A 14,699-nucleotide genomic window follows, 5' to 3' on the forward strand; every position below is an offset into this window, starting at 1 on the left:
GAGAGAGAGAGAGAGAGAGAGAAGAAGAAGAAGAAGAAGAAGAAGAAGAAAAGGAAAAAAGAGGAGAGGAAGAGAGAATGAAAAGAGAGGAGAGAGAGGGGAGAATATAAATATAAAGAGAGAATTATATATAGGAAAAAGATAAAATTTACATACTTTAAGAGAGAGAGAGAGAGAGAGAGAGAGAGAGAGAGAGAGAGAGAGAGAGCATGTAGAGAGAATAAAAAATAGAGGAGAGAGAGAGAGAATGAAGAGAGAGAAAAAAAAGAAAAAAGAGGAGAGGGAGAGAGAAGGAAAAGAGATGAGAGAGGGGAGAATAAAAGAGGGGAGAGAGAGAGAGAGAGAGAGAAAAGAAAAGAAAGGAGAGAAAAAAAAGAGAGAAAGAGAGAACCAGGAGAGGAAAAAAATAACTAAAATAAAAGGTAGAGAAAGAGAGAGAGAGAGAAAGTTAGACATAGGGAATTTTGGGGGGGAGAGAGAAAGAGTAAATTAAAAAATTAAAAACAAAGAAAAAAAAGAGAAGAGAAAAAAAAAAGAAATAGATTGTTCAACAAAGTTGCCATGCAACTTCACTTGTAGTGGCCTAACGTTCCACGAGTGTAATGTGATTATACTCTTAGAGTACCATGAGCGCCCCATACGAGTAGCGAGTCTCAAGGGCTTGAACCCAAGACCTTCATGTGGGAATCAATTAAGGGTAATTTCGTTTCGATGGGATGTCAATTTCAATGTCCTTTCGAATTCAATAAAAAGATTAAGGTGATCAACAAACAAAACGAAGGTTAGCGAAGTCGTCCTGCGGCATTAGCTGTCGTCCTTTCCTGCTCACTTTCTGCAATGCCAGGCAAGTGATCTTGATTTCCATTTTGCTCCGAAAATAAGGAAACCAACCAAGTTGAGCATTCATTTCTCTGTCGGATCTTTCTTTTTCTTCCTCCTTTTCCACTTGTTTGAAGATCTGCTCGGGGCGTGTCATCCATGGCGGCTTTGTTTTTTCTTCTCATTTGTCCATTGATTGGATGTGATTTGGGGCCCAGCGTCATTCATCGATCGTCCTGGGTGATGTATTTCTGTAAAGCTGAGGTAGACTAGATTCTGCAGCTTTCTTTGTGACAGATAATCGACTGGTTGCAGCTTTGAAAATTTGCCATCTCTCTACCTGTTGCACGCAAATACATGTAAAGTTGACGCAGTTTGTGATCTTATGACAACACAGAAACATTATTGTTGCAATATTTTTGATAATGGCCGCAGAACGTTTTTGTAGTTGCAGGATTTTTTATAATGACTGTAGGTATATTTAACGATGATTATAGGAGGCTTTTGTAGTTGGCAATTAGTGATACAATCATATCATATACTTTAAGAATGATGAAGAGTCAAAGATGCGGTCAAGCTGGTAACTGGAGATCGTCAGCTGAGGTGATTTGACTGTACATGTTTTATGGCATCAAAAGTTCCACGCTAAGTGACTCCAGGAACTTGGAGGATGCACCTCAAGTCCGAATGAGTATTCATACACCTTCAGACTAAACACTTAAGAAGGCTTGCATGTCTGTGTCACATGAGATGGAAATGATGTTGTTTGCACACGTTCATTAAGCTTTCTGCACTGTCTATTAGCTGTCATGTTGTATAGGATTGACACGCCGGCCTAGTCTTCTTGACAAGCAGTTGATGTTATGAATGATTTTTGCTTGGTCCAGTTCTGCAGTTTTGTCATTATAAGCACAGCCATTGTTTTTTCATCTGCTTTGTACATAATATTGTTATCTGTTTGAAGCTTTTTCAGTAAAGCATCTTTAGCTTGCTTATTTCGGGGTGTCCAGCTTGATTATCAGGTTAGATGTACAGACCATTGGCTGTACTTATATATGTTAGATTCAATCTCTAATTATGCTGTTCGACACATGTATATTTTGAGCCTACAACACACTGACGAGCTTCAAACTTTCCGTCTTTTTCTTGTTTGGAACTCCATCAAGGTCAGGGTTGGAATCACAGTTTGGTTTTGGGATAAAAAAAGAATTAATTTCCTTCTCCACACTGCCCCAAGAAGGTATATTTGCTCTTCTATCTTTGTAGTGTTTTTGTCATGGGGATGTGATTTTGTTAGGTTAGGATTCAGCAGCACACATGCACACGCACTCATGGTAAACAAGTGAACAACAAGATGTAGAGAGTTGCTGGGAGATCATATCCACTAATGTGAGAATGATAATGAAAGTACAATCCGTAAGGTACTAAAGTACCACACCCATTGACAAGTGTTCACATGGGGAAAAACTCCTCTCTAGCTAGAAGGTAAAAAGTACTCGTAATAAGGGAGTGTTTATACTAGAACTGCGGAAGAACATGATAAGTGTAACAAACCCCTCTCGAGTGAATGATGTGAGCGTATACAAGGAATTGATAATTCAATCGCCAAATGGTAGTAAGTCTAAAGCCTTGGAAAGGCCTCAAACTTCTCTCTAGAGAGAGTTTTTGTAAATACATTTGCCAAGTTGTCTTGTGTAGGGACATAAACCAAATTAATCTCCCTACATGGAGCCTCTCTCAGGCATAATGATAATGCACCTCAATGTGCTTAGTGCAAGCATGAAAAAATGGACTCGCAACTGCCATGGCACTCTAATTGTTAGACTGTTGTCCCATACTAAGATTGATCAAAAGGCATCTAAGCCGTACACATTCCAATGTAGTTGTAAATGCTATATTGTATTCAGCTTCATAGCTAGATGTGGCCACTGTAGATTGCTTTGTGCTCAATCAAGAGATACATGAATCATCAAGTATAAAATAATCACCATTAGTGGACACTTGCGTGTCAAAATAACCAGCCTAAACATTGTCTATAATAGTGAAAGGCACATTTAATAGCTTACCAATGCATAGTGCCAAGGCTGTGAATGAAGCATGTTAACAGAGCATCAAATGGATCTCTTAAAGGTTGCTTATGGTTTGAAACATGTATCTAGGGTATGGTACGAAAAATACATGCATGTTTGATTGCTCTTGGCTTCAGTAATTCACACATTGAAAGCACACATTATGTCTACAAAGATGGGGATAATCTTTTGATTCTCATTTTTCACATGGATGATATGTTGTTGACTTGATCTCATGAGACACAAATTGTAGCTTTAAAGGCTAAATTGCAACATGATGTCACAAATCTTTGCCATTTGCACCATTATCTTGGCATACAATTTAATACAGTTGAGGAGTGGCAATGTTTTACGACAATCTAAGTGCATTGGGTAACTCCTCCAGTATTTTCAAATGCAAGATTGCAAGCCTATCTCTACCCAAGGTGACTGATTGGAATGGATAGATTGGGATTGTCATGTAGATGGCAAGTGATTGGAATGGACAGACAAGGAATGTTGAGCAGCAACTTGAAGATAGTAGAACATGCCTACCTGTCGGCTGTCCAGGCATGTTTTTAGTGGTCCATCAAGAGACGAATCTAAGCGACGCTGCCCAGCACTCCCATGGAATGTTACGGGGTTTGTCGTCTAGGGTTTGTCTCTTGACATCATTTTAGCGTCGGGTCTTGGACATCCTACTTTTCGCAAAGATACCCAAGCCGAAGCAGATCCATGCCACACTTGGTTCAAAGAGAATGGAAACGAGAGGATGCGGGATTATTATTGGTGCGTGTCACTTTTCGTTTTGGAGCTATATTTTCAGCTTATGAATCTCTCGACTAAGATGAAGATTCATACTATCCCCGGCCAAGGACTTTATCGATAAATCGAGGCGTCTCAGAAAATGGGCTAGTTGTGTGTATCCTTGGTGGAGGACCTTGCCGGACTACCTATCCTTGCAAAGAAATTCTGCGAAGTGGGAGTAAGGATTCTGTAATTGAGGCGTCCCGAACAAGAGCAAGCGATGGAGGGTGGGGTTGTATGCAATGCGGGCTTGTGCGTATGAATGCCTCTTATGGAAGGAAATTTTTGGAACCTTCCAGAAGTCTCTCTCTCTCTCTCTCTCTTGTCAAAGAGATAGTGTGCCTAGGCGTCTTCTATTGCGATGGGAGGGGGGGGGGGAAGGAGGAGGTTTTATAATGGGGGAGGTGTTATGGGGTGGTGGTGGTGGTGTCTCACCTCACCCCACCCACCACCTTCAGCGAGTATATGGTGGCGGGGAAGTTCTTAGCCTCCCAGGTGGCCGGTGGACTAGTCGAGATGGGCCAGGGGGGTTGGTAGGCCACATGGCCTCCCCCCTCATCATCATCGTTTTCATTATCTTCTCCTGTTCCCCTCCCCCTCCCTCCCCCCCCCCCCCCCCCCCCCTTTGTTCGGCGTTGATAGGGGGGAGGAGATAAAAAAATTTGCAATAATTTTAGTGGAAAATTATAGGGGGGGTTTCTTATGGAATATGCGAAGGGGGAGGGGTTTATTACAGATAGGGACACTTGGGCAGCTCTATTAGGCACAAGTGATAGGGATTGGAAGTTGGAATAGATGTTGTTTAAGGGGGCATATGTTGAAGCCAGTAAAGCTGAAGTTTTTAAGACTGTAGTAGGTAAGGAGGAGAGCAACCAAGCTTGGGGGCTCAATGGTGGTTGAGGCGTTGGCAGTTGGTGAGCTGAGTGGCGGCTGAAAAGAGGTATGGCTTTGGTACCATTGTTAGGTTAGGATTAACTAGCATACACTCGTACACACTCATAGTGAATAAGCGAACAATAAGAGAGGAGAGTTGTTGGAAGATCACATCCACTAATGTGAGAATGATAATGAAAGTACAATTCCTAAGGTACTAAAGTATCACACCCATTGACGGGCGTGCACACTAGGGAAAAATCCTTCTCTAGCTATCAAGGCAAAAAATGCTTATCGTGTGGATAAGGGGGCATTCACATCAAAACTGTAGAGAAACACAATAAGTATAACAGATTTATCTTTGGCTCTTTGGCTAGGTCTAAGACATTGCATGAGTTGTGTTGGACATGGACAGTTCCATTAGTTGCTAAGGGTTTGTGAAGTAACAATGAATTAATTAATGTGTATTTGCAATAATTTTAGTGGAAAATTATAGGGGGGGGGTTTCTTATGGAACACGCGAAGGGGGAGGGTTTTATTACAGATAGGGACACTTGGGCAGCTCTATTAGGCACAAGTGATAGGGATTGGAAGTTGGAATAGATGTTGTTTAAGGGGGCATATGTTGAAGCCAGTAAAGCTGAAGTTTGTAAGACTGTAGTAGGTAAGGAGGAGAGCAACCAAGCTTGGGGGCTCAATGGTGGTTGAGGCGTTGGCAGTTGGTGAGTTGAGTGGCGGCTGAAAAGAGGTATGGCTTTGATACCATTGTTAGGTTAGGATTAACTAGCATACACTCGTACACACTCATAGTGAATAAGCGAACAACAAGAGAGGAGAGTTGTTGGAAGATCACATCACTAATGTGAGAATGATAATGAAAGTACAATTCCTAAGGTACTAAAGTATCACACCCATTGACGGGCGTGCACACTAGGGAAAAATCCTTCTCTAGCTACAAGGTAAAAAATGCTTATCCTATGGATAGGGGGCATTCACATCAAAACTGTAGAGAAACACAATAAGTATAACAGATTTATCTTTGGCTCTTTGGCTAGGTCTAAGACATTGCATGAGTTGTGTTGGACATGGACAGTTCCATTAGTTGCTAAGGGTTTGTGAAGTAACAATGAATTAATTAATGTGTATTTTTGGGCACACATTATTGATTAGTATGTTAGTTTGTGCGTTCGTTCAATTTATTCAACCTAGGTAAACCTTAATGCGAAAGTTTCATTTAATGTATTAATTTTGGTTGTGGGTCAATGTATTAGACAGAGGTACCTAAATTCAATAAATAGGTGTGGTTACTTGAGGTTGTCATGCATGTCGATTGTGTGGACCATAGTTAGACTCCCTAAAGTCACAAACCATGAAGAAGGACTTGGTGCGCATCAAATGCGTCTTATTGCCTTGAGTGTAAAAATCTAAAAATTGGTGTAGAATAAACTCTGTGGCCTAGAAGTAAGAGGTGGCACAACGAGTTTCTGGGGGTAGATGTGTATACTCCAACATTGTAGGGAGCAAAGGTTGATGTCGACAAGTATTGGTGGGGGGTCTGATGATGCTGCAATAGGAGCATCTAGTGGTTTGTCCATCTGCCTGTGGAGAAGTCATAGCACTGGAGTGTCAACTTGTAAAAGGGGAGGGTGAGAGGGAGAGGAAGAGAAAGGTAGCTTTGTCTCCTGGTGATGCAACGGTAATGAAAGGGGATTGCCTTCTTTGTTGAACAAGATTTTTAGCTCTGAGCTTCTACGCTTTGTACCATCTTAGAATATGCGACAATGTAGAGAGAGAGAGAGAGAGAGAGAGAGAGAGAGAGTAGGGTTTGGAGGGAGAAACACAATGTGTATGGCAAACATTGAGAGAGAAGAGAAACTCAGAAACACAAGAACATTGAATCATGCCACGTGAAGAAAAACTGATACATCAGAGCCAAAGCTTAGAAGATGACTGCACCGTCCTGTTTGAATCAGGCGGTAGCACCTGTGGAAAATCTGCACAGTGACGGGAGCAGAATGCAATCCTCTAGGCAATGGGCTATTGAAATAATCACTAGAAGGTGAAGGACAACTGTCAAGGGTGTAAACCGTAGTCCTTAGATGCCGTCAGGGAGGAAGAAGATGATCATTAGTTATCAAGGGAGCAAAGCGCAGTCCTCTGAAGCCAGGAGTGGACCAAGGCTGCAAACGCAAATTTAAGAGGTTGCAAGGCAGCAAAACGCCAAGCAGGAATTGATGCTAGATGTTTGGGTGCCGACGCTAGATATTGGGAGTTGCAAATGCAAGGTGGAAGGATTCCCAGACTGACTCCAGGTGGAAGAAGAGTGATGCCAAGGCAGCAAACGTTGATGCTAAGTAGGAGGAGATGACGTTAGTCAGCGGGGAAGCCTCCAAATTGAAAAACGTAGATGAAGGTGGAGCTTGAAGAAGAAGGGTGTTGATGCCAAGTAGAGGGATGGTGATACCACGTGGAAAATGCTCCAAACGCAAGGCATGATGCTATGGAACAGGGTGCCTGAAGCAAAGGGAGAAGATGGCGGAAGATAGCTACGAACCACAAATCGCAGTGTTCGCCAAAAGGGGTGTGAGGGTAGTGGAAGGGCTGGAGAGAGGAGGGAAGGGTGTCTGATGATTTACCACTTTAATCTTAGACAATGGATAGCTTGTTGGCCCCAAAACTAGCACCCCTTGCCATATTTCTTCACCTTACAAATGGATGGACTACAACTAAGATTCTCTGATCTCCTACACTAATCCAAGTGCCACTTGCTGTCATAAATGACCAACAAGCCTTCAAACCAATTTGACCCTTGGTTTGCTTGGGAATTGGCCTTCACCCTACTCCTTGTGAGACAAATTTAGCTCAAAATTTGATATTGGTTGACTAGCCTCTATTAAGAAACCACTTCTTCCATATATCCACCTCAGTTAGGGTTTCCACTAATAGCCCCAAAAAAGAGCTAGCGCCCGCCCTCATTTTGGGCACTTTATCAGTGGGCACTCACTCAGTGGTGAGCCACCCTAGACACTTCAAGCCTATAAATAACCCACCTCTCCACTCATTTATTCACCACCACCCACACTCTAATTACGAATGTGAGACCCGAGGAAACCAGGGGATGTCAAAGATAAAAGTTGCTATAAGTTATGCCGCATAGGTACTTGGTGGTATCTAGTGCCAATTGTTGGCTTAGTTCATTCATTTGGCCATAAGTGTCAGTTGGTGACACTAGAGAAGTGGCGTTTAATGGTACCTAATACCAATCTGATGGTTAAAGATGACGCAAAGATACTCGGGAATGGAAGTTGCCTAGCCAATTTAATTATTGGCCAGTCATTATTTTTATGGGCACCAAAGTAATTATTAGATTAATTTTCAGTATCTAAAGACTGAAAATTAATATTTAATTATGGATAATGTTGAAAAAACTATATGGAAAGGTTGCCACTTGTCAAAAATGCCCATGCAAGACTGAAAGACATCTTTAGAGACAGCCTGTAAGAGAGAGGGAGGAGATGCTATTGGTCTGACTTGCAGCCATTGGAGGATCTTTTGAGGCAGCTAGGGGCAGGAGAAGACCAATCAACAACAGGTGGCAGCATCTATAGGTTGTTGAGATAGGGCAGCAGTTCAATAGGGCTGAAGTTGTGTTCAATCAAATTCAAGTGGAGGGACCAGCAAATCAATGAATTTGGGACATTTCCCATCTCCATCAATGCCGGTGAAGGCCAATTGATTGCTCGAATCAAGGGGTAAATTTGATTTAAGACTTGCTTGTCATTTTGGACAGCAAGGGGAGTTGGTATACCGAAAGGGATTGGGAGAATCCCATTGTACATCAACTTCTTCTTCAATTAAGTTAAAGAAATACCGAAAGGGGCACCGGTTTTGGGGCCAACAAGGTGTCCATTGTCCAAGATTGTGAGTTAATTTGCATTTGTAAGCTTTGTAATAAATGTTACTATTGTAACTAAGTTGTAATTAGGGAATCACCACTCATCTATGGAACGAAGGCTGGTTACAGATGATGCCTCTCAATCTGAAAAATTCACAAAGTGTTGGGGGAAATGCAATGCCTGATCTTGGACAAGGCACGCAGCATGGGCAGCAAGCTGATAATGTTGATTTAGATCAAAATGTGGGTTCTTCTAGGCCTTTCAAAGCTGATGACCTGCAAGAGGAGAGGAATTGGATGACCAATTTATTAGTTGAGGATAGGAGTTGAAATGCTTGTGCGATTGGCAAAAGATCCTTGGTTTATGCATGTTTTGTATTGCTTAAAAGAGGGCAACAAAGGCAAGAAGAGAAAATTGTCTTCTAGAGCATGGGACAACAAGATGCACCAAAGGAAGAGCCAATGCAAGAGCATGATATTCCAAATGTGGGTAATGAGCATAAGCAAATGATATCAATGGGGCAATTGATGCATATGCAAGGCTAACTTGGAAGTGCCAATCCAAAGCTTTTTGGATAGCAAGGCATGTGTGTGACCCACAATATGCGTGCGAATGTGGGTCACTCGGGATACTTTGGTGGTGGTTTAGTTTTTCAAGCAATGACTGATAATTCTTTAGCCATGGGCATGCAAGGATTAAATGCATTTGGTATATAGCCATATGTGTATAGTATATAAGGTCCAATCTATTTGGATATGGCAAGTGGAATGCAAAACCCTATGTACAGTGATGTTAGTGTGATGCCTTGGGCAAAAGCTAACATGTTTGATAATGCATTTGCTAACCCTAGTGTGTTTGGAGGTCATGGCATAAATGTTGGTCATGCAAATGCTTTGTACAGCCAATGCATCCTTTTTTGCAACAATATGAAAGTACAAAGGATCTCCATGCTCGAGAGGTAAAAAGGCTTAGAACCTAGTGTAGGTTTTGGGGCATGATGAGGTAGAGGTAAAGTTTTCATGTGCTTCTTGGTGAAGTTTCAGTATTGTTTCACCTATGATGGATGCAAATGGATGGTGGAGGGTGACATGATAGATTATCTTCAGTGATGCACTTTACCTTGATGTGTTTTAGTTAGGGCCGACTTTGGATAAGGGTTCATTTAGGTCCACTAGAGCATGAAAGATCCAAAGTATTGCTTGATGCTCAAGGGGGAGGTTGGACCACCACTCCCCTAGTGATGGACAACTTGGTTATGTAGTGGATCTTGGATATACTTGGTTTGCATCAACACTGTATATAACGGTATTTTTGCCATAGGGATCACTATTTTGTGTGCTAGTCACTGTGAGTTGGTATGCTGATGTATATGGTTTGCATCTAGGCTCTGAAACTAAATATTTGCAAGGTTGGTAGTATGCCTGGAATACATGGAATGTACATTTGGATGTGATGTACATTTGCAAGGCATGTATGGGATACATGGATAATATGTAGTGTACATTTATAGGTGATGCAAGAGAAATACAATTGCATAAGTTACGTGTGGTTTGCAGTTGATGTATGCTATCATCTGGTACATCATTGCTATGAGGTGTTGTTTATTCTCAGTTCATGCATTACGTTGCCTTGGTGCTTAGAATAGTGTTTTGACATGTGGATGCACCTCTTATGTTTCTGACAATGGTTATGATTCATGTGTGTGGATTGTAATTGGATGAAGTGGCTAGAATTTGAGATATGCAAAGGGCATGAGCATGATTAATCAATAGGTGTACATGTTGTTTGACTATGATGCTAGCATGTATTTCTAGTAGTGACAATAGATGCTTTTGACAAATTGTGGTGCAATTGAGGGTGATTGCAAGGATTTCAAGGGGAAGGTTTGTCATGAGGACATGAAATTTGAATTCTTTGCTTAGCTTTTGATTAAAAATTAATCAAATATACAAAGGTGACTTGCACATGTGAGGTGCAAGTTAATTATTTTATCATGTGAGACCTAGGACCCCAAGATATTAGTTGGTGCCAAAGGCAAAAGTTGTAATAAGTTATGCTTGACAGGTACTAGGTGGTATTCGGTGTCAGATTTGGACATGTACCAATTTATTGGCTATTAATGTTAGTAGTGATATTAAAGACTGGGCATTAATTAATTAATTAATGCGGGTCTAAGGGTCAATAACTACTTAGGGATACTTGGGAAACAAATTGACCAGCCAATTTAATTATTGGCCGGTGAAATTATTATTTTTTGAGCAGTAAAATAATTATGAAATTATTTTTAGAATTAATATTCTGAAAATTAATTTAGTAAGCTGGGTAATGTTGGAAAATGGGATTAGAAGGCTGCCACTTTGTAAAACTTTCCCATGTAAGTGGAAAAAACGTTTTTGAGGTTGAGAGAGAGAGAGAGAGAGAGAGAGAGAGAGAGAGAGAGGGCTGCCATTGCTGCTGCAATAGTTAATTGGCCATTTCCAACTAGTAGGAGACCCTCCAGGATGTAGTGACATGCCTTGAAGAGATTATAGCAGTAGGTGACAGCAGTTTGAGGGGTGTTTCAGCTAGGCAACATCATATTCGGGGTGTTTCATTAGTGGAGATAACTTTCATGGCTGTTGTCTAGAAAGGGCAGCGGCTGATTTTTTCCATTTTCTTTCAATGGAAGTCTGAATTTTCTCTCTCTTTAGCATTCTCTCTCATCCTCCAGCCATCTCTCAAGTTATCTCAGTAGAATCCAATCATTTGAGTCATTAGAGGTGGAGATTTTCGGTCAATCTCTGCCTCGAGATGCGTGCTTAGAATTGAGGTCTCATATTTGAATTTTGGCCTCTTAAATTGAAGAATTTTAGGGAATTCAAGAGGCTAGCCAGGCAACATCAAATTTCGGGCTAAATTTGTCTTGCAAGGTGTAAACCAAGGGGCAAATAAGTGGCACTTGGATTAGTGGAGGAGATCATGTGAGCGTGTGCAACAGAAGAGAAACATGAACACACAGAGAGAGAGAGAGAGAGAGAGAGAGAGAGAGAGGATTGCATTGACTGAAGAAGAATACTGACACAAAGGGGATGGATTGATTAGGCAGTGCCAAGCATGGAATGTCAGAGTGTGCACCTGTGAATAAAGGAATGAAGATTGGAGAGAATGCGTGTTTGCTATGTGGGGGGCCTAGCTATAAATAGCCAAGAATGCCAAAAATTGGCTGACTTACACCTGTACGTGCCATAAATGCTGGCTGACCAAAATTTAATGTTGGTCACATTGATAAAAATGCAAGAAAATGTTAGGTGGCCATAGAAAAATCTTGGCTGTCAGGTAGAGACATTGGGAAAAGCAGAAATTGACCTAGAAATGCACATAGGTAGTTGACAACTGAAGGAAATGCACCCAAATTGCCAGAGCTCTTGTGTCTCCATTGGACTCTGACAAGAGCTCACAACCAAGAGATGATAGACTGATATGAGTAAAATACGCAAGCTAACACCCCCTCTTAGATCTTGGGAGTGTTTGAACACCCAAAAACCTCATGTGATGAAGCATAGAAACCAAGGGTAAAGTCTTCGTGAAGAGATTTATTGCGTTTGCCGTAGGATAGTAGGCCATTGCTAACTTGGAATCCACGATCCGCTCTCGAAGTTAGTGATACTAAGCCTTAATGTGCTTCATGCAAGCATGAAACACATGGTTCTTCGCCAAAGCTAGAGCACTCTAGTTGTCTATATGTAGCAATGTAGGTCCAGGTTGGGGAAAGCCAATCTCTGCTAATATGCAGCGAAGCCAAACCACCTTCATAGTTGTGGAACATAATGCACGATATTGTGTCTCTGTTGAAGGAAGGGCCACAATAGGCTGTCCCAATCCAAGGAAGAAGGCATAACTTGTAGTGGATTGTCGCGAATCCACATCACCTACCTAGTTAGAGTCACTCCAACTAGAAAGAGTAACCCCCTTTCCATACATGATCCTATAGGATCAAGTCCCTTGTAAATAACGAAGATCATGGAAAGCCACTCTCCAATGCTCGCGAGTGGGAGTCTTCATGAAGGAAGATAACAAAGACACCACAAAAGAAATATCCGGCTGAGTGTGAATAAACAAGATGAGGGAGCCAACAAGACACTTGTAACGGGTGGCATTTGTAAGGGAATCTCCTATTGCCAAAAGCTTGGACTTTGGGTCCATGGGGCATGAAATAGGTCAACATCCGGCCATATCAAACTTCGAGAGTAACTCAAAGATGTACCTTTGCTGGGAAATAAAAATGCCCTCTGTCATATGATAGATCTTCAATCCAAGGAAGAAGTGTAGGATCCCAAGATCTGTCATGTCAAACTCGTGTCGTAGAATCTCCCAAGTTCGATTAACCTCTTGAGCGTAGTTCCTTGTGATGTTAAGATTATCCACATACAATATGAGCAAGACACACGTCACCCTCAACCTTGTAGTATTGGTTGGGGTTATGAGTTGATTGATGGAAGCCACTCTGTAGAAAGAATTGATCAATGCTTTGGTACCAAGCTCTAGGAGCTTGCCTCAAGCCATAGAGAGCCTTTCACTATCTATAGACATGGTTCTCCTTCCCCTACACAAGAAAATTTGGAGATTGTGAAGCATAATCTCCTCCTAAAGGATGCCATTCAAAAAGGCAAACTTGATGTTCATATGATAAACAAGCTAGCGGTGGTGGGCTGCAAGAGCTAGGATAGCCCGAATAGTAGACATACAAGTTGTAGGTGCAAAAGTCACAAAATAGTCCAAATTGGCCCTTTGAGCAAAACCCTTAACAAGCAACCTAGCTTTGTGCTTATCCAAGGAACCATTTGCAAGGTACTTGGCCTTATAGACCCACTTCACACTTATCACCTTCCACTTCTATGGACGCGGAACCAACTCTCGAGTCTGATTTCGCTTGATAGAATGGAACTCCTCCTGCATATGTTGATACCAAATATCTTGTGCAGGAGCCTCCTCAACTATAGTGGGCTCTTTTTCATGGAGAATTTGTGATATAAGAGCATAGTTCACACATACTGAACTATCCTGTTGGGCCTGTAAGTGAGTTGATTTGTGTGGACTTGTAAAAGGAGCAAGAAAGTGAGAAACACTCGAATCTTGTATGAGCCACCTATACCAAAGAGGATTCCGAATAGACTCATCGTGCTACGAGGGAGACTGAGTAGCCTTTAGTACTTGAAATGTAGCTGTTTGTGTAAGGGACTTCCCCTCACTAAGGGAAGTTAAATCCTTCTTCTTTGAAGAAGGCTCCCCCTTTGACAACTAAGCATCCCTAGGAGACTCTTGAGGGGAGGTAGAAGGGGTGGAAGAACTCGGCGAAGAAGTAGTTGCATTTGGCAAAGGTGGTAGGGAAGTTGGTGAAGAAGGTGGAGGAGAAGGGGGAGGAGCCAAAGACAAACAAGGGGTGCTAAGAGGCAATCGGGAAGGTAGGAGAGGAATTGAGGATGCGGAAGGGTTAGTCAATGCCGAAGAATCATCTGCAATAGAACCACCAATAGGATCCTCGGAGGGCGCAGCCTCATCAAAAGATCATATCCTTGCTCACCTCAATCTTCCATGTCATTGGGTTGTAGAGCCGATAGCCCTTCGTGGTAGTGCAGTATTGGACTTCAAGTCAAGCTTCATCTTCCTCTTTTTCTTATCCACATGGACAAATGCATCACATCCAAAGATGCAAAAGTGAGATGCGGAAGGCTTTCTACCAAAGAGAGTCTTGTAAGGAGTCATGTCCTATAATGCATAAGTCGGGGAGCAGTTGCGGATGTGAACTGCAAGAGCCACGGCCTCACCCCAAAGGGAATGAGAAAAACCTTGATGCTTCAACATTGATCGGGATTTGTCTGATTCGCATGCTTCACCACACCATTTTGCGATGGTGTATTTGGATGTGAATACTCCACCCGAATACTGTAATCCTTGCAAAATTGGAAAAAGAGGTTAGAAGTAAACTCTCCACCATGATTTGCTTGTACGCCATGGCCTTTGAAAATAGTTTGCTTCTTCGCATACACCTTCCACTCATAGAATTGGGAGTACGCCTCGCTCTTGTACTTGAGAAAATAAGGTCATACATAACGATTAAAGTTGTCTACAATTAGCATCAAATACTTGGCCTTCCCAAGGGAGGCCATGCCCATAGGTCTGCAAAGGTCGGTACATACCAAATCAAGCAGTGTAGAAGTTCTCCTAGTGGCAACCGATGGATGTGGTTGCCTATGTTGCTTGCCCCTCAAACAGCTAG

The 14,699-nt window shown here is 42.0% G+C and overlaps 1 protein-coding gene across 9 annotated transcripts in view; it reads left to right on the forward strand.

The window, feature by feature from the left end:
• Window positions 1-710: 710 nt before the first annotated feature.
• LOC148030659 (uncharacterized) overlaps window positions 711-14,699 on the forward strand; it is a 39,535-nt gene continuing 25,546 nt past the window's right edge. For 2 of the 9 annotated variants that reach the window (XM_087687008.1, XM_087687011.1), the window contains exons 1-2: window positions 851-1,841; window positions 1,991-2,059. The gene's annotated coding sequence lies outside the window, so the exon portion shown is untranslated. The other 7 variants (XM_087687014.1, XM_087687015.1, XM_087687012.1 and 4 more) reach the window with 6 other exon arrangements.

The sequence above is a fragment of the Lygodium microphyllum genome, chromosome 10 (assembly GCF_053477565.2).
Source record: "Lygodium microphyllum isolate KBCC chromosome 10, Lygodium_microphyllum_v1.1.10, whole genome shotgun sequence".
Lineage (NCBI taxonomy): Eukaryota > Viridiplantae > Streptophyta > Polypodiopsida > Schizaeales > Lygodiaceae > Lygodium > Lygodium microphyllum.